General features: G+C 40.6%; 1 protein-coding gene across 1 annotated transcript in view; it reads right to left on the bottom strand.

The window, feature by feature from the left end:
* The window catches only part of LRRC4C (leucine rich repeat containing 4C), a 165,255-nt gene extending 150,011 nt beyond the window's left edge, over positions 1–15,244 (bottom strand). Inside the window, exon 1 of the mRNA XM_066583480.1 lies at positions 14,058–15,244. The gene's annotated coding sequence lies outside the window, so the exon portion shown is untranslated. The remainder of the gene's footprint in view (positions 1–14,057) is intronic.
* Between the last annotated feature and the right edge of the window lie 5,577 nt (positions 15,245–20,821).

The raw sequence follows: 20,821 nt of genomic DNA, 5'->3' as shown, positions 1-20,821 counted from the left end.
CACTACATACACATAGTGTCTATACAATCTATATTTTTAGTTATTTTATTCTTGCGCTTTTTACCTTATTTTTATGTATAGATTTACTGTATATAAAATTTTAAGCTCAAAAATGATCTTCTCATCACACACAACAAGTTGGTGGATTGCTATGGAAACAGTGACACCACCAAGCATTATCCAGGATGTGTGCGCTGTTTTATCTCCACTCAAATGTGAAGGTGGGAAGTGAAGATCATATCATACAAGGTTATTTCTGTAAGAATATCGAAATTCTACGGTTGAATCACAAAGTAAGAGTGAATACCAGGGGCCATTACGAGTAGATATGTGTCCATACGGTTACTATAGTGCAAGATAGAAATAAGATATATTTCTTGGTCCTATCTATGTCCATATTAATCTCATATCAACCTCATATATATATTATCTATCTAATTGGGCTAGATCATAGACTGAGCATGAGTCAACAGTGTGACGCAATAGCAAAAAAGGCAAACACAATCCTGGGATGTATTAGGAGAAGCATAGAGTCTAGATCACGTGAGGTCATCATCCCCTCTACTCTTCCTTAGTCAGGCCTCATCTGGAATACTGCGTCCAGTTCTGGGCACCCTGATTCAAAAAAGACATAGACAAACTGGAGCAAGTTCAGAGAAGAGTTACCAAGATGGTGAGCGGTCTACAAATCATGTCCTATGAGGAACGGTTAAATGATCTGGGTATGTTTAGCTTGCAGAAGAGAAGGCTGAGAGGAGACTTAATAGCTGTCTACAAATATCTGAAGGGCAGTCACAGTGCAGAGGGATCAGCCCTATTCTCATCTGCACAAGGAAAGACCAGAAGCAATGGGATGAAACTGAAAGGGAGGAGACACAGATTAGATATTAGACAATGAGGGGGATCAATGAGTGCAACAGGTTACCACGGGAGGTGGGGAGTTCTCCTTCATATACGGCACATCTATTATTATCATTCTCCAGCTGCTGTACAATAGAAGTAAACTCTTTGCAACCCAATCGCCATGCAATGATGGCGGCCATTGGCTTTTATTGCAGTGGGACTGGGCCGAGGCTATAATGCTTCCTAACTATCACATTGCAGATTTACCTGGCAGAGGTGACTTTATTATCCTGTGTTCTATAGAGTATGAGCCCCCATACTATATATAGGGCTTGTTTCTATGCATATCTCATTGTCCTATATGTACTACATGAAAGGTAAACCGCATCAGTCTTCGTATCAGCACACGGCATACAGCTCAGTGCATATAATCCTCAAACTCCTTCCATGCCAAATTGCTTCTCTTTGCACACATCAAGTTGTGTCCCATACCTTCTGAATACAGATATAGTGGAGCTTACTTTGTCAATGTACGAGAACTGAATTTATCAGCTGGGACAACTTATTGTGATTTCACAGCATGGTTAAGGCTTACATGCCGGCTGAGAAACAGAGGAGACACCCCCAGACTACCGGGAGAAGAGTAGGACTAGAGATAACACCATTGGTGGTCTACTGATGGCCGCAGGGACCGCATTTATTCCTGCAGCCTGTAATGTATCATACACCCACACTCACTGCTGTGCAGGTAACACTTGGTTATGTGGCCTTGCTATTAGCAGTATGACTGGCACTAATGAATGTGCCCTAATTGTGGTACTGTGGCTGGCACTGTTATGGGGACCCCTAAATGGCATTTTGTCTGGCATTGATACCCGGACCATGTTAGTGGCTTTCATGGTAGTATGAGCATTGTCAGTGGCATGGATAGTCGCAATGTATGTGTTACTTATAACATGGCTGGCACTATTATGTGGACCTTGTTAGAGATTTTGTAGCTGGCACTGTAATGTGGGCCAGTACTGTGACTTGTACTGTTATGTAGGCCCTGAGGGTAGTACCATGACTGGCATTGTTATGTGGTCCCCGAGGGTGGTACTGTGATTGGAACTGTTATGTAGGCCCTGAGGGTGGTACTGTGATTGGAACTGTTATGTAGGCCCTGAGGGTGGTACTGTGACTGGTATTGATATACTAGTTATTAGTATTATTTATAGTACCAGTGTTTCTGGTGGTGTCACTTATTAATGTAATATATAGTGAAGGGGATTGGAGTTGGTCAAAATACTTTTGTGCAAATAGTTCAGCAGCTCGATGGGGAGACATGTTGGCTCATTGCTTTCGCATATGAGCTGCATGTGATTTACGAACTTCATCTGGTGGCTGAGGTGAAATCGTGGCTTGTCGTTGTGTCACGTAAGCTGCATTAGCGTCACAGCGGCGTTGAACCCTCTATGGTGACATGTTTGCATGACAGTGACGGTTTGTTTCAACATTGGGCAACGGTTGGCGATTAGATGAAGGCTGGACTGGTGTTGGTGGCATTAGCACTTGAGATTACATGATAGGACATTCAGGAGATGTGAAGATAGTGGTGAAGGACTATGCTTCAATGCTGTTTGTCAATATGCACCGTTAGCTATGTATGTGGACATTTGTGAGGTGTCATTTATTGGAGTCTCCACACAGGTGTGCAGCTGCAAACTGCTAGACTGAGTACTGTTGTATCTATAGTAACTGAGGCCATGGGGTTTTCTGCCAGCACAGAGCAGCTGTCAGACTCTGCAGTTTTTTAATTACATAAAGGACCTGCAATTACGACATTGTCATGTGATCAGGGGTGTAGCTCAGAGGCAACGTGACTGATCACATGATGGTGACATCATCACACATCCTGTGAGCACACGGCTGTGTTTTATATATGCAGAGCAGACTCTGTGTTTTATATATGCTTTAGGACCTGCGATGATGTCACCATCACGTGATCAGGGAGCAGAGCATGTGAAGCACTCACACACTCACGGACAAGTGGTCGATAGCACTTTGATGGGCCGCTCACTTTGTGTGCCCTTACACATCCACTGGTCCCAAGAACTCCTAACAGTCTGGTCAGAATGGCCCAGGTGGTGAGCAGTCGGCGATATGACCATTCATCTTCTCAGATCCCAATAATACGCCCCTATCAGACTCTGGTAACGGGGTGAAATCTCTTCTCTGCGTTGCAGAGAAGTCTAATGGCCAACAAGCTCTACACAAGCGAAAGAAGTGGTGACTACACACAAGGAGCCTCCAAGAGCCTCTTATAGGCCAAGGGGGAACCACTTTTAGGACCTCAGGTGACAAGACCGTTCATCTAATCACCACAACTCTCATCATTTACATATCTGTCTGAGATGGAACTGCAGGACGAGTTTTGCAGCAAAATGTCAACTTTCTTTACATATATACATACATATATACATGCATATATGTGTATGTATCTCATTAGACATCCCCAATGTACCCTGACTCTCACCACTACTGCCCCCTAGAGTGTGCTATTGTTAATTACATGACTTCATGATGAGAAGCTTCCTACTAACCAGCCGAGGGTTATCCTCCCATCTATGGATACAAATCACAAGACTATCACCACGCAGACAAGATACTTTTATGACAGGCCAATTACATCAAAATGTCAATGTGATAAACCGTCATTGCGAATACAAAATCAAATATCACGTCCTGTTATTTCCTTCTTCTGTATCTGTGGGTAGAACTGCACCGAAGGCAGAGAGATAAAGCAAATTTCTCTGCATGTGCTTCCACCAAATGTCATCTGTCAATCACAGCAAGACTTTGGTGTCTGCAGAACATCTTCAACACAAATACCATCAATCATCGCCCCACCGTGGCGAATGACGGGCAGGTGCTACAGGCAAATCGACCCCAAAATACTGGAATCTACCTGCAAAAATATGACTAGGACATGATCTCTTTCCTACAAATGGAGCAAATGATTGTTCGATGGCCTCCAGATGGATTTAGGCTGTCAGGTGCGACAATTTTATCAATTCCACAAATCCCCAGATGCTACACATTCATCATGGAAGGAGAAGGCTCTCTTAGCGGACACTCGATTTGTTGCCAATATCAATTGGTGGAAGAGATACACATCACAGGAGGAGGGAGGGGGGTAGTGTCTAAAGACTTATTCCATCAAATGGAGCACGGGTAATATCACTCAAGGAAGGACACATCCCTGGCAGAGATACAATGGCATGAGCAGAGCCTTGCGGAGGGAGCACCAAGCTCCTTTATAGATGTGCATGTGTTAATACTGTGGTTTCTGCCCAATTGTTGCAAAACTACAAGTCCCAGGATGGATGCAGAAGACCTGGGAACAACTATTGCGCTATTGGATGTACATGTGTGCAGGGTTAATATGGCATGGGATCAGAAACGAAGCCTACTCCATACTCGGCCAGTTTAGGCTGTCTTTGACAGCTGTAATAGCTGTGGCCGTGGTTGCTAATATTCTAAATCCCACTGTCAATTTTGACAGCAGTATTTAAATGGCCTGATCAGCGATTGGAGTTCCCAGATGCCCCCCTCCCCCCCCCCCCCCCCCCCCCGCACACACAATAAGATCACAGGGCGCCGTACAGGTGGTGGTGGAGCCTTTTTAAGGACTGCCATATATTTCTGTCTATTAAGACACGTTTGCCTGCAGAAATACCATATACTGCAATACTGAGGTATAGCAGTATATTGTATAAGTGATCAAATGATAAAAAAAAAAAAAATATGAAAAACTAAAACAACATGAAAAAATGTTTTTCTTTAATCACAAAGTATCAAAAGTTTCTATATTTATAATAATAATAAAAAAATTATATATATATTTGGTATCACCATGCCCATAAAAGCCTGATTTATCAAAATAATGCATTATTTACCCTGCACTGTCATTGACATTAGAAAAAAAACCCACAATGCTACAATTGTGCTTTTTCGGTGGCCCAGTCTCTAAGAAAACTATTTCTATTGCTAGAGCCCCATTTGACAGTATTCTGCATGCTGCTGTGGGTTGTAGTATTACAACTGCCGGAGAGCCACAGGATGGAATCCACTGCAATGCATACAGCTACATCTATCATTAGAACCGCATGCACCATCATTAATGAAAGCCGGAGGGCTGCTGAAGGTTCTAGTTTTGCAAGAGTTGGAGAGGCACAGGTTAGCGAACATTGCAGTACATGAGGATGGGCAGATTATGCTGTAGCTGTGTGGGTGACTATGAATGTGCATGTCTATGTGCTAAAGACCTATTCTTCAATCTGTGGCTCTTTAAAAGATGCAAAACCACAATGTGCATGCAGAAAAGATGACGGGCTGTGAGAGGGCATGGTCAGGGGTCACAGACTGCTTACTACAGCAGCAACCGTTGGAAGGTAGTTGCAGAAGGAGTATGTTCAATGCTTGTCAGGTTGCTGCCTAATGTCCATTATAGAAGATGCTGTTACTACTGGGGCTACCATGAGGGCCACTATTACTACTGCAGCCACTATTGGGGCCATTATTACTACTGGGACTACCAACAGGGTCATTATTAATACTGGGACCACTAAAGGTGGCATTATTACTACTGAGGCCCCTGTGTCCTTATTAGTACTGGGGCCACTAACAGGGGTAATTATTAATACTGGGACTACAAAAGTGGGCCTTATTACTACTGCGGCCGCTAACTGGGCCTTATTACTACTGGGGCCACTAACAGGGGTCACTATTACTACTGTAGCCACTATGGGGGGAGGAGGGTGAACTATTACTACTGAGACCACTAACAGGGTCATAATTAATACTGGGATGACTAAGGGAGGTATTATTACTACTGAGGTCCCTAGCTGGGTCTCTACCACTACTGAGGTCACTAACAAGATTACTATTACTATTGGGATGGTTAAGGGGTTCACTATTACTAATGGGACCATTAAGTGGGTTACTACTACTAATGGGACAAATAAAGGGGTCACTATTACTACTGGGGCCACTAATGTGGTCATTATTACTACTGGGGCCATTAAGAGAGACATTATTACTACTGACAACATTAATGGTTTACCATTACGACTCAGGGCCATTAAGAGACATTGTTACTACTGACAACATTAATGGTTTACCATTACGTCTGGGGGCCATTAAAGGGGGCACTTTTGGGGACACTACTACTCTGTCACTTCAGACAAGTCACAATGATTCAAATATGTGTTGGATATCTTGCATATTGATACTTTAAATGCCTGTAAAATTAGATTTTCAAGTTTTTTTGTGGAGGGAGGGGCAACATATGCTATATTACACTTCGGCTCAGGCAGCATAAAGACTTAGGGCACCCCTGACTGGAGGCTGTAGAGTTTCAACAAGTGGTGACCCACAGGTCTGAGAAGCTTGTAGTACATGAGGATGAACAGCTTATAGCTAGGTACGTGGCTGTGATTGTGTAGGTCTGTGTGCTGCTAGACATAGTCTTCCACCTGTGGCTCTATAGGTGTTGCAAAACTGCAATGTCAGGATGTGTTAGGGTTGTACATTTGCAACAGCTGGAGAGCCATGAGTTGGAAACCCCTGCACTGCATATAATGGGTATCCTAAAGCTAAATGTTATTATTAGTGTGGCCTGCAGCATCATTAATAAAAACCTGAGGGCTACTGGGAGTTGTAGTTTTGAAGGAATTTTTCCCCCCAAATGGGCTAATTGGCTTCTGCTTCATTGGGGTTTTTTGCCTTCCTCTGGATCAACAAGGGGGGTTGAAATAGGCTGAACCAAATGGACGTTGTCTTCATTCAGCCTAACATACTATGTTACTAAATAAAGTGTGTCCTTAAAGCCTAAAACCTGGGAGAACCTTAAACATTCAATCTCATGTGACTCAGAAGGTATGATAACAACCACAGTCTTGTGCCTAGAGGTCCTAGTCCAGCATATAACAACAGTCAGCGATAACAAGGTACTACACCACCTCTATCTCATAAAGTATGAACATCCTACAGTAGCATGTCCTCATATACAAGGCATGTGGCATCAAGTGATCAGCCGTGACTCAGCAGCTTCTCCCCAGTGAGTGCAAAATAAGGCAGCATATTGGGGCTATGCACAGTCAGAGGCGTAACTTGAAGCTTCTGGGCCCCAATGCAAAATCTGTAACAGGGCCCCCAACTATAATGCTTTATTCATACTACTAGGCTTACCATATGCAGAAGAGAGGTCTTATATGCCCCTTAGGTTCTTGGGCCCGGGTGCAACCGTATCCCCTATAGTTACGCCCCTGTGCACAGTTATATATGACTTTTTAGGAATTTATTGGAGTTGCTGTAAACTTTAAAAATCCATAGATTATATTTTCTCTCAATACTTTTAAAATCTGAGCCTCACCGGTGGTCACTTCACTGATGTCACTTTTAGGAGGAGGGGTATCTTATCATGATGTCACTTTTAGGAGGAGGAGTATCTTATCATGATGTCACTTTTAGGAGGAGGAGTATCTTATCATGATGTCACTTTTCAGAGGAGGAGTATCTTTCTATGATGTCACTTTTTGGAGGAGGAGTAGCTTTCCATGATGTCACTTTTTGGAGGAGGAGTAGCTTTCCATGATGTCACTTTTTGGAGGAGGAGTATCTTTACATGATGCTAATGAAAGATAAGAATAAAAAAGAGGGAGCGGAGCATGTACTTGAGAGGTCCAAAGCCTATAAACCGATGTTATGATTTGGGAATTTTATTTTTCTCCTCCCTTATTCTATATATGAAGTGAGATTGCTCGATTCTTGACGAGTCTGAGAGGGTGCAGCCAGTCCACAAAATGTCACACCTTCCCAGGAGGACGTGCAAATACATGGAATCAATGTAGGAAGAAAAGTGGTTGTAGGCGCATTCCTTTTTCTTAAAAAGGCACAAGACATGTTTTAAGCTCAACTCCTCTGTTTTTATTAAAAATTAATTCAGCATACAATAAAAGACGCGTTTTGGGTCTGTCGTGCCCCTTCCTCAGTATTTTAGCTGGGGACACACAGCCAGCATTGGTGTGTTCTCTTTACAGAGGAGTGGAGCGCTATCAATCTAAAACATATCATGAATCTGATTTAGGGACCTTTCACACAGGACAACATTAGGACCATGGGCGTAACTATAGGAGATGCAGGGGATGCAGTTGCACCCGGGCTCAGGAGCCTTAGGGGGCTCATAAGGCCTCCCTTCTCCATATAGGGAGCCCAGTACTATGAAGAAAGCATTATAGTTGGGGGCCCTGATACAAGTTTTGCATTGGTGTCTAGGAGCTTCAAGTTACGCTTCTGCGTTAAGGGGTTAAGACAAATTGGGGCCCCCAAGATAAACTTTTGCACCTGGGCCCATAAGCCTTTTGCTACACCCCTGATTAGGACGCATGGACATTTCTGCGTTGAAAGGTTATCCATATGGGAATCGAATTCCGTATCTGTTAGAATTTGTATGTCTTACTTCAAAACTGCAAGATTGAATTCTGCAGTGGAAATAAGGGCGTCTTGCGGAATTGTTGCTGCGGATTTCTAACATACAGGAGATGTAATTCTGCATTTAAAGTCTGCAGAAGAAAGCATTCGGCAGTCAACAACCCAACAAAATCCACATCTGAGCTTCATCCTTCAGACAATTCCATCCCGTGTGAAAGGTCTTCGATGACTGTTAATTTGGGCTCGTTGCCATATGAACTATCCTACGGTACATTAGAAATTCTTCCTTGGCATCTTGTGACTTTCTATCATTCTTAGTGGATTCTAACTATTTTATATCAACCTCTATTGTGTACCAACCGTTATTATGGAGAAGACGGGGTGTGATAAAGAAAATCTGACCAAAAATGGAACATTGTATCAAAGCTGCAGGCGATGGTTCTCAGATAGGATACCTTTTAATGGCTAAGAAAAAAGTGATGTTATAGCAAGCTTTCCAAACTACTTAGGTCTCATCATCAAGATAGGGTATGATGTAGAAAACTAAGTAGATTCTAAAGCTTGCTGTAACATCACTTTTTTCTTAGCCATTAAAAGGTATCCTATCTACAAGGTTACTTTGTTGCTGTTACTGAGATCTGTAACATTTGGCTCTACTAGCTAACACAGAACCAAACTTTTTTTCTTTTTACTCGAGCTGGAAGCGCCGCACACTCTATTATTAATGAATTTATAATTAGGGAGTTCACATAAAGCAGAATGTCCATGTCTGGAGATGACGTTGGAACTTCCATTCCTTCCCATCACCAAGAGTTCATTATTTAAATCTACATAGGCTTATTGTTTTTAAGGAACCCAGGATCATTTGTCCTTTTAGGTGTCTGCAATGTTCTATAATGGTGACTAAGAAGGATGTTGGGGTCTTAAAAAGGGGGATTTAGCATACTGGGCAACGTGCACATTGGCATTCAGTGTTAGGGTTCATTAACACAGTTGTATGCAGTTTTGGTCCTTGAAAAGTGTACTATTTTTATTGCATATCTACGTGTGTGTTATATGTGTTTTTGATGAGTATGTGCATTTTTTAAGTCCATATTACATCTGTATTCACTGGATTTTTCATGGGTTCAAATATAAAAATAAAAAAAAACACAAGAAACCCCAATTAATGTCACTTTTGTCCCACTGTCTCCTGGCAACATTGCAGAGAATACAACTGTGCACTTGCTGTGTTTTTACGCAATATTATAGGCTTTAATGGGCGATTTCAGTCTGTAACATAATAATGGGGGGGGGGGGGGGGGTTGAGGGCAAAAACACATGGGCGTGTTTTTCTCCCCTTATACCGCCATGATAATCACGGCCATATAAGGGGACAAAATGAAACCACTGATTTCAATAGGAGTTCAGTGGTTCCATCTTCACTGCTGGGATTTCTTGTCTGTGAATACTACAGCCAAGAAAATATCGGACCTGCCCTGTTCTTCCCCGCAGGTAGTGAATACATGGTGCGGGGAAGATTGGGCGGCCCCTTTCTTCCCGCCTCTTTTTTCAAACTTCTTAGCTCTGGCGCACAGTTGAAACTGCCTGCAAGGGAGAAGAAATCTCCCATTTTCAGGTGCAACCATGCTCCGTACTGACGAACGTAGTTGCGCCACAGCAGTGTGGTTTAGCTCTTACACAAATATTCGGTCTAAGGAAAATTACTCATCTGAATTCACCAATGCAAATCAATGGAGTTGTATGGTCCCCATATTACGTGCAGAAAAAACATGAATGTAATACAGACAAAAACTATGCCCATGTGCCTGGGCCCTTGGGAGTTTATGCTGTTGGGGTTTGAAGGAATAATTAGCCTTCAGGCCATTGCTTGTGCACCCACTTATTACATAACCACATACTCCAAGCATTACGATGATGATGGCGATGCTCCATAGAGTCAAAATCATATGGACCAGGATCATAACTTATGCCTTAAAACTGGATGAGAGATAACTTGCTGGTCGTGGGGGTCTCACCGATGAGGCCCCTGTCGATCTCAAGAACAGGAGTCTTGTGCTCTCCTCTGCCTGTTATTGTAGGGGTTGCTTCTTTCCCTGTAGTAACACCAGAATGAATGGAGTGCTGACTGAGTATATGTGATCGGCACTCCATTCATTTCAATGGAGCTGATGGCTATACTCGAGTGGATGCCGCTCAGCTATCTCCACAGTCTTATTCAAAAAGAATGGAGTGTTAGCATACTTGCTTGACTAGTCTCCTCCTAACTGTGGGGGTGTAGTAAGCCGGCAGTGAGGAGGATGAAGGAGGACACTGGACCCCCGTTATTGAGATTGGCAGGGTTATCAGTGATGAATTCACCACCAATCAAGAAGTCATCTCCTGGGGAATAACTTATAATTCTGGTAGAAGCCCTTTGAATAATGTTGTACCCTACACTTTTAGTCTTCAATCTGAACCTTACTAAACTGCAACTTCTCTCATGCAATGAAAGCTGCAGGATGTCAGGGCATGACAGGATTAATAATTTGGTACAACGGCATTGGTGGAGGAACATTGACCAGTAGAGCATAATTAAAGGAGCCACATACATGGGTTTACACAGCTGAAGGTCAACAATCATCATTAAAATTGGAGTCTACAGAAAAGTTTATCCCGTAAGCTGCAAGACTTAAAAAGACTTCTTGGCTCATCAACCACTCGTTGGGCTGAGCCGAAAGTCTTAGTCTAAGGAATTAAACATTTCTAAGTCATGTCGCAGATCCAGAAGGAATACAAGATAGGGATGGACCCCGGATGGCTTTGACCACTGATGAAACTGATGACTCATCTATAAAAGGGGTCTATAGTAGCTAAATGGAGCTTAATACCTTACATGGCCTAAAGGCCACCAGTTGGGCCACACTGGATCGATTTCATAAATCTGGAAATAGGCAATAAGTAATACTAATAGTATAAGATGAAGAGGAGAGATAAGACAATGCTGCTCCCCGCAAAGTGTTACCTATTCATGCTGTTAATATATTTTCTCTTTTGCTGCAGAGAATCTGTTATGTTCATGGACCTTCCTGAATAATTTGCACATTCAGACATGATGGAGACGGCCATTGTTAACCCAGAGCTAACATCAATGCACATTCACCAAGGTCTTGGTAAGACAGAGCGCCCATTGTATGGGGAGACACATAAGACCTTTGAGACACTGAGCTCATTCCCTGCAAGCTCACCCCTTGGTTCTTCAGATTGTCATGGCAGGGGGCTCCCCTGATTCGTTACACCCAGGGGTCCGTATTAACCCATGAAACATTACTTGGACTGAGATTTTAGGAAGCATAAACAGGTGGTATTCAGATCTGGATTAGTAGAAATCAAATGTGCAATGCAAGATATGGAGCTCAGCAGGACTGCAATCAAGGGGGAAACTGCTTTTCACTGGAGTCTTAAAAAAAAATCTGAAAAATAATAAATGTTTATTAGATACGATGAGATAGTAATCTAGGTAGGAACTCTGTATGGTTATGGGGGATTTTTATATCTGCATTATGATATCTGTGTCCATAGTGAACCCAAAAGTTGGTATTTTCATCTCCTAAATATTTACTACTTGGTTATGCTTCGGGTCAACATTTAGACATAGCAATTCTATGATATATCGATCGATAGATATGAGATAGATAGATATGAGATAGATAGATAGATAGATAGATAGATAGATATGAGTTAGATAGATATGAGATAGATAGATATGAGATAGATAGATAGATATGAGATAGATATTAGATAGATAGATAGATAGATAGATAGATAGATAGATAGATAGATAGATATGAGATAGATAGATAGATAGATAGATAGATAGATAGATATGTGATAGATAGATAGATATGAGATAGATAGATATGAGATAGATATTAGATATAGAGATAGATATTAGAGATATATAGATAGTTATGAGATAGATGGATAGATAGATAGATAGATATAAGATAGATATTAGATATAGAGATAGATATTAGATAGATAGATAGATATGAGATAGATAGATAGATAGATAGATAGATAGATAGATAGATAGATATGAGATAGATAGATAAATAGATAGATATGAGATAGATATTAGATATAGAGATAGATAGATAGATAGATAGATAGATAGATAGGAGATAGACAGATAGATAGATAGATAGATAGATAGATAGATAGATAGATAGATAGATAGATAGATATGAGATAGATAGATCGATCGATCTAGACAGGCATAAGAAAGATGAATGCATTGTGAAATATATTGTATGATACAATACATTACCTAGGAGGATAAATGATAGATAGATATAACAGGGACAGAAATAGATATAGATAGGGGCTGGAGAAAGATGCGATGAACTGCTTGTTATATTGTATCATGCATGGATAGATAACGCTACATGATTGCATAGTATATAGCTGGCATTATGGTGAATATAAATGTAGCAATGTCTAAGGCCTTTATGATGGCTGTATAAACTGTGTGTGTAAAACTTTATATCCACCCCAAATCTCCATGTTATCCATCATCGTCCCCCTCCCATCCAGGCTGAGGGCCCCTGAGAAGATCTGCTCTGGAATCCACAACTGTGACTGCAGTTAAGATGCAAATCTCCCATTAAATCTAAACATCTTACAATACATAACTAATTAATGACAAGGCGATGGAGTTTAGACTTTGTGCTGAGGTTCTGGGAATCACTCAAGAATGTCTCTCGCTGCTCCGGGTTCTGCCTTTTGGCCATAGCAGCCCATGTGTAAAACATCTATTCTGCTTCATAAATCTCTTCTTTTCTTTGAAATCCAGGCAACATTTATGTTAATGTGTGGACACGACCCCACCAGGGCTTCCTAAGAGAGCTGCTTCTGGTCACTGCAGTAATTACTACAGAAAGGCTCAGGCTGGAATCGTTCGATAGACTTCAACAACAATAATTTAATGATTTCCACCAAATGGACCAATTTATCCAAGCCGGTCTTTCACCCTGCAACCTTTTATATTCTTCTATGGCTATACACAACTGATCTCAACTCCCAAACTGGGGATTAGTGGTTGTGCACAGAGGAAAGCTCCACCATAAGGGTCAGATTCAAAGGCTCCTCTAGGGGGTTGTCAGTCTCAAGAATGCTAAACCCAAGGCACACAATGGCAGAGGAAGAATATGTCTCCACTCCGACATTCCACCACCAATTTACTCCATCGCTAAGATATACAGGCTCTTCTAAGCATGACAAGAAATCCTTAAGACCTTTTTGAGGACATTTGGTTCTTTCCATAGTGAATTTGTAGTAATGTACATAAGGGGAATATTAGGGACATAAATTATCCTTGTTGTCGGAAAATTGGACTATGTGCTAAAAATGTAATGCTTATCACATGCCCCCCATAAATACAGGGACCATGAACAGATAAGGGGGACAAGCATAGTCCCCCATGGATTGAATAGGTAAGACAAGGCTGCAGCATCGCCTCCATCATGATCCATGCATATTTAATGCAGTGTAGGCTACAGGTGTAAAGGACCATGCAGGGGTTAGGGGGTTAACACCCTGACTCTAAAGAGAGGTGTGCCTTCAGGAAAATACATCAGCCCCATACATATACATTAATCCATGCATCTACAAATACAACATCCCACCCCTGACACCAATTGCTGAGATACCCCATTTTTTTTGGTTCTGCAAACCCATATGCAATAAGGAAAGGCACCTACTGTGTCAGGACAGGATCCAGGTGAACATCCAGGATATTTTAGAGCCAAGGAATTGGAGATTGACCACAAGACCCATAACTAGCCATGGCATACCCCCAATTATTAGTATTCCAGCCCAAAGTGTTCATTCAACTTTACTTGTAACTTGAGGCTAATTAAACAGGGGAGGGAGCTCATTAAAAAAAAAATACCCCCCCTTTCAAAAAAACAAAAAGCAACAAGACCAGGTAAGAAGACCTGTTCTTCAAACTTTTGCTGTCCAAGGTGCTGAAATTAGACCAAATAAGCTCCCTCCACCTGCTCTCCCATCACAAAGTGTCCAAGGGAGAAGGACAATGATGAAACCCTCAGATTAGGTTCTTCCTTAAAATCCAATCCATCCCTGGTCCATGTGAAGCCTCCGATCTTCATCCTTATCCCACCGCTTCCCTGCGCACCATAACTCATCAGCTTTGTCCAAGCCAAATCCCAATAAAGAAACTTTCACCCTTTCCAAAAGATCTGATTAAATTTCCAATCACAGCCCAGTGCAGCTCTGCATGTTGGGTTATATCTTGTATTGTTGCCTTTCTTCTTATTTCGTGTTGCATCCAGTAATCCTGATGCCCAAACTCCAGGCATTCACTGCTCTCCTTCTGCTCAGCCTCCTCTGCAATTTCATTATATCACATTCATTGAGAGATGCAGCCTGCAATAAATCCTTCAGCTTTGCTCGGAAGCACCTGGTGGATTGTGTTGCTTTTCATATCATCCCTTCATGCAAAAAAAAAAAAAAAGAAGATCCTCATTGAGAGTGAGATCTAGCTCCACATGGGGTGCCTTGTTATGAGTGCAATTGTCGGAGTGGCTTACTTAATTTGGGATTCTTCCTATCATTCTCCATCAGGGTTCTGCAGGATGCATTCGGCTCCTGCTGTAAACTACTGCCACAATCCTGATGTTCCTCATGATGTGTCAACCAGTGGATCCTTCTATTTCAGACAAATCCTGCTCCCTCTTCTTCTTGTAGTCTGCTGTGCTCCTTCTCTCTCTGCTCAACCCCCTCCAAGGGGAGAAAAAAAGAACCTACTTAATTTTCAGCAGCAGATCCACAAATCAGGTGCTTATAGTTCCCAGTTCCAGCACAGAAATGCACAATTCATGCAGTAGAGCCTCCTTCACACTACAGTCTCCAGCCAGCTGAACATGGATCTTGCAATAACTCCTTATTGCAATTTCAGATTGAGCTTTGCTTCTTTCTTTCACTCCCTCCTTCCCCCTCACCCCCCTTTTCCCTCAACCTTTTCCTATCCGCTTTCCCTTCTTCCCTTTTTTTTTTCTCTTCACCTCCCTCTCCCACTTTTTTTCCTCCTTTTCTCGGCTTGTGATGAATAAAATACAATTACCCAATTACCTCCCATCATCTTTGCACTGATTGGTCAATTGCATTAACACTTGATGTCTTTGAATAAGGGAATGAAGCCAACTGGTGGTGTATGGCTGCCACCTACCTGTCACTATGGGGAACTGCAGGACCACAACTTGTGTCTGAGAACCTTGGTGACTAGAACAGATAAACATGTGCTGTTCTCAGAGGTGGGTTTCTAGCATCAGCCTGATCTGGCTGTAATTACATGGGCGAGTGCGGTATCAGTCTAAATAACTTGATATTGCATCTGTGATTTTTCTTGGGAATGCAATGTATTTTGCAAGACAACTGCATCGCTGGTTTCATGCACATTTTTCATGCATGGGAAAAAATTGCAGTATTGCATTGCATCAGCATGGCATGCAAGAGCAATGTGATTCTTTTGCCTTCCATAGGAAATAATGGGCAATATTGCCCAAAAATAGGACATTGCAGCAAAAAAAAAAAAAATATGCACATGTAAATTAGTATACCCATTGCAAATAAATGCACCCATCGCATTTCGCAATGCACAAAACGCGCACATTAAATCCCCCATGCAAATTCACCCTCAAGCTAATATAGGCAGAGCGATATGAAGCAAGTATTGAAGTCATTGAAGACTGCAAACCTATCGATTCCCTGCTGCAGGAAATACAAATCCCAGCATGACAGCAGAGGGGTGCAGATATGTTTTCATAGTATTATATCTCTCATGTATAAAAGCGTACAGATTATCTGGATTAAGACCAACTGATATGGAAATAGAAGCGGAATAAAAATGACGTAAATCATCATCGTCAAGACATTTCTGCTGCGTTAACCCTTCCATGTACAATGCCTGTTATCCTGCTGGTATTTTAGAACTGTATGTGGGATTACTCACAACATGCGGTGGGATGACGCCTGGCAGCGCGCATGTTTTTAACATTTTCCTTTCGCTATTGCGTCAGCTGGATGTGACATAACAGTCAATGGGTGAGTCAAAAGTCAGGAGCTTAAAGTCATCTCATTATGATGATTCTGTATTGCCAAGACCGGAATGGCTCTTATCTTGCCCCTCCACTATACTGAAAAGTGCCAGTAAGATGAATGCCATATAAATCAACGCACATTAAAGGGGTTTTTCTTACCTATCTGATTGTTGACGCAAAAAGCCTGGCAATCGCTGGTAGAAAATGAAGCAGACCATAAATGACCCATGCTGCAGCCACTGGAGGGTTAAAAGGGTTTTCCAGGCAAGTTCTAATGATGATCTATCATAAGGATAGCTCATTAAGAGTTAATCACTGGGAAACTGCCGCTTGGGACCCCTAGTGATCAGCTTTTTGCCTGCTGACAGGGCAGGGGGACCAGACGTTGTCATTGGGGTCCCAGATGAAAGCACCATAGAGGACTTCACTCTTATTGAAATCAATGGGAGTGCTGCCTTGTACTACACTTCCATGTCTGGCCGCGGTGTAATAGGCTTCATCTCCCATTGATTTCAATGTGAGTGAAGGCCACTATAATGCTTCTGCCTCCAACTCTAATAACCATGTCTTTATTAACAGTGGGCCGGATGATCAGCTGATTGCCGGGAATCCTAAGCGACGAATGCATTAACCATTGATGTCCTATCCTGAGGATGGATCCCCAATAGTATTTGACCAGAAAACACCTGAATATAAGATTATAAGCTAGCCATTAAAATGGATACCCAACGAGGCATTACATGATCAGGCCACTTCGAATAGAGCAAGATTCACCTTTTGTCAGCAGCTTTTCACTGTGGTTAATAGACGGAGCCTTATGAACAGTTTAGACACAACGATCGTCGCTCGAAATTTGCTCAAAAGCCATCTTTCAAGCGATAATCGTTGTGTCTAAATGTGCCCATCTTTCAGTTTTCTGTTGAACAATGGTTTTCAGTTCTGCTTGAAAACCATCTTTTGGCAGAACAGCTGATAAGCAGGACTGCACACTGTGTTCTGCCCAGGGAGAGCTGATTACAGCTTATAACATTGCATCAACTGTACTCAGCTATCAGCCCGGACAGCAGAACAGCTGATAAGCAGAACCACATGCTGTGTTTGATGTCCATGATGCTGAATTCTCCATGGGGAGCTAGAGATTACATTGTTTTCTCTTAGCAGCCCTTGGCTGAACAATGAAGCTAATTACAGAACAGAGACATCCTGCAGAGTTCTGCAACAGCACACAGAAGCTTATGTGCATGCAAATGAAGCTAATAAAGTACTAATAGAAATTAATGCCTATGAGTACTTTATGCTAAACAATCCCTTGAAAGATTATCTGTGTGTGTAAATGTACCTTTAAGCAGTGTCCCATGACCTTTCATCAGCATAATAAAAGACAGAAAATAGGTAAATAAACAGATGGATAGATATGAAAGAAAAAGGAAGATAGAAGAATAGATCTCAAAAGAGAGGAAAGATATAGAATAGAATAGATAGATAGATAGATATGAGATAGATAGATAGATAGATAGATATGAGATAGATAGATAGATAGATAGATAGATAGATAGATAGATAGATATGAGATAGATAGATAGATAGATAGATATGAGATAGATAGATATGAGATAAATAGATATGAGATAAATAGATATGAGATAGATAGATAGATAGATAGATAGATAGATAGATAGATAGATAGATAGATAAGATAGATAGATATGAGACAGATAGATAGATAGATAAATAGATAGATAGATAGTCTACAATGACAGTCTTCCGGAATGATGTAGATATAGTGAAATATCATGAACTGAAGTAAAATCTGAATTTAAGAGAGAGGAAAGATATAGAATAGATAGATAGATAGATATGAGATAGATAGATATGAGATAGATAGATATGAGATAGATAGATAGATATGAGATAGATAGATAGATAGATAGATAGATAGATAGATAGATAGATAGATAGATATGAGATAGATGGATATGAGATCGATAGACAGATATGAGAGAGATAGATAGATAGATAGAAGATAGATAGATTAGATAGATATGAGACAGATAGATAGATATGAGACAGATAGATAGATAGATAGATATAGATAGATAGATATGGGATAGATAGATATGAGATAGATAGATAGATAGATAGATAGATAGATAGATAGATAGATATAGATGGATAGATAGATAGACATGAGATAGATAGATAGATAAATATAAGATAGATGAATATGAGATAGATAGATAGATATGAGATAGATAGATAGATAGATAGATAGATAGATAGATGGATATGAGATAGATAGATAGATAGATAGATAGATAGATATGAGAGAGATAGATAGATCGATAGGAGATAGATAAATAGATAGATAGATAGATAGATAGATAGATAGATAGATAGATAGATAGATATGGGATAGATAGATTTGAGATAGATAGATAGATAGATAGATAGATAGATAGATAGATAGATGGATAGATAGATAGATAGTCTACAATGCCAGTCTTCCGGAATGATGTAGATATAGTGAAATATCATCAACTGAAGTAAAATCTGAATTTAAGAGAGAGGAAAGATACAGAATAGATAGATAGATAGATAGATAGATAGATAGATAGATAGATAGATAGATAGATAGATAGATATGAGATAGATAGATAGATAGATAGATAGATATGAGATATATAGATAGATAGATAGATAGATAGATAGATAGATATGAGATAGATAGATAGATATGAGATAGAAAGAAAGATATGACATAGATGGATATGAGATAGATAGATAGATAGATAGATAGATAGATAGATAGATAGATAGATATGAGATAGATAGATAGATAGATAGATAGATAGATAGATAGATAGATAGATAGATAGATATGGGATAGATAGATATGAGATAGATAGATATGAGATAGATAGATAGATAGATATGAGGTAGATAGATAGATATGAGGTAGATAGATAGATATGAGATAGATAGATGATAGATAGATAGATAGATAGATAGATAGATAAATAGATAGATATATAGAAATGAGATAGATATGAGATAGATAGATAGATATGAGATAGATAGATGGATATGAGATAGATATGAGATAGATAGATAGATATGAGATAGATAGACAGATAGATAGGAGATATATAGATGGATAGATAGATAGATAGATATGAGATAGATAGATAGATATGAGATAGAAAGAAAGATATGAGATAGATAGATGGATATGAGATAGATAGATAGATAGATAGATAGATAGATAGATAGATAGATAGATAGTCTACAATGACTGTCTTCCGGAATGATGTAGATATAGTGAAATATCATGAACTGAAGTAAAATCTGAATTTATAAGTCAGCTATGAAGAGTCTATATTAGTATTAGAAATGTAGATAATAAACAAGCTGGTCATATTTTATAGACGTAGGTGTGGAGATCAGCGGGTACCACTGTAAGTGTGACTGGTGCTATGAAGCTCAGTAATGGTCTATAGGACAGCTGACAGCTACATTAGGTTGGCAGGTGCTGAAGGATGAGAATACAGCAGAAGTGTGAACTCCATCACACGTTCATATCGCAAAGCTGCCGCAGTCTCTGAGCGAGTAGACGGTTTTCGTATGTGAGATAAACGTGTTTCATGGAGAATTACAGTAAATGTTTAGGGAAAGTTTATCAAATGGAAATAGCATTTATTAATCACATCATATTAAATCATAGCAGTAGGATTATGGGAAGGAAAGAAAAAACTCCTTCTATAATATATCATACTGTACAACCATCATCGTCTCAGGAGCTCTGCTTGATGGCAATAAAGCCTATACACATACTATATAAACTATAGGCAGGGGCGTAACTATAGAGGATGCAGGGGATGCGGTTGCACCTGGGACCAGGAGCCTTGGGGGGCCCATTAGGCCTCTCTTCTCCATATATGGAGCCCATTACTATGAATAAAGCATTATAGTTGGGGACCCCGTTCCAAATTTTGCATTGGGGCCCAGGAGCTTCAAGTTATGCCTCTGACTAAAGGGACACTTTCATAGCCATTATGGAGAGCGGGAGATATCCGGAGTCAGCATGGTTCACCAGATATAACAACGCTGACTGGAAAATAAACTGCAGAACGGGGCTTCACCTATAGCAGTTGACTTTTTAGGATATCAATGGTGTTATCCAAGTACTCAGATGTCCTCAGGACTTATTGTAGGCACTGCATAACAACCAGGTATCAAAACATCTAGAAAACACACACGTAAGAGTAGGAACTCACCAATACATGACAGGAATAGAATGTTGATGTAATCGCATGATGATGATTATGATGAAGATGATGACAGAACTCATTAACAGAGCATATTGATAAAATTAAAAATAACAATCTGACAGCACCTAACCCTAT

The sequence above is a fragment of the Eleutherodactylus coqui genome, chromosome 11, assembly GCF_035609145.1.
Source record: "Eleutherodactylus coqui strain aEleCoq1 chromosome 11, aEleCoq1.hap1, whole genome shotgun sequence".
In the NCBI taxonomy this organism is placed as follows: domain Eukaryota; kingdom Metazoa; phylum Chordata; class Amphibia; order Anura; family Eleutherodactylidae; genus Eleutherodactylus; species Eleutherodactylus coqui.
Note: the sequence above shows the minus strand (reverse complement) of the source record. Positions and strands in the feature narration are given on the sequence as shown.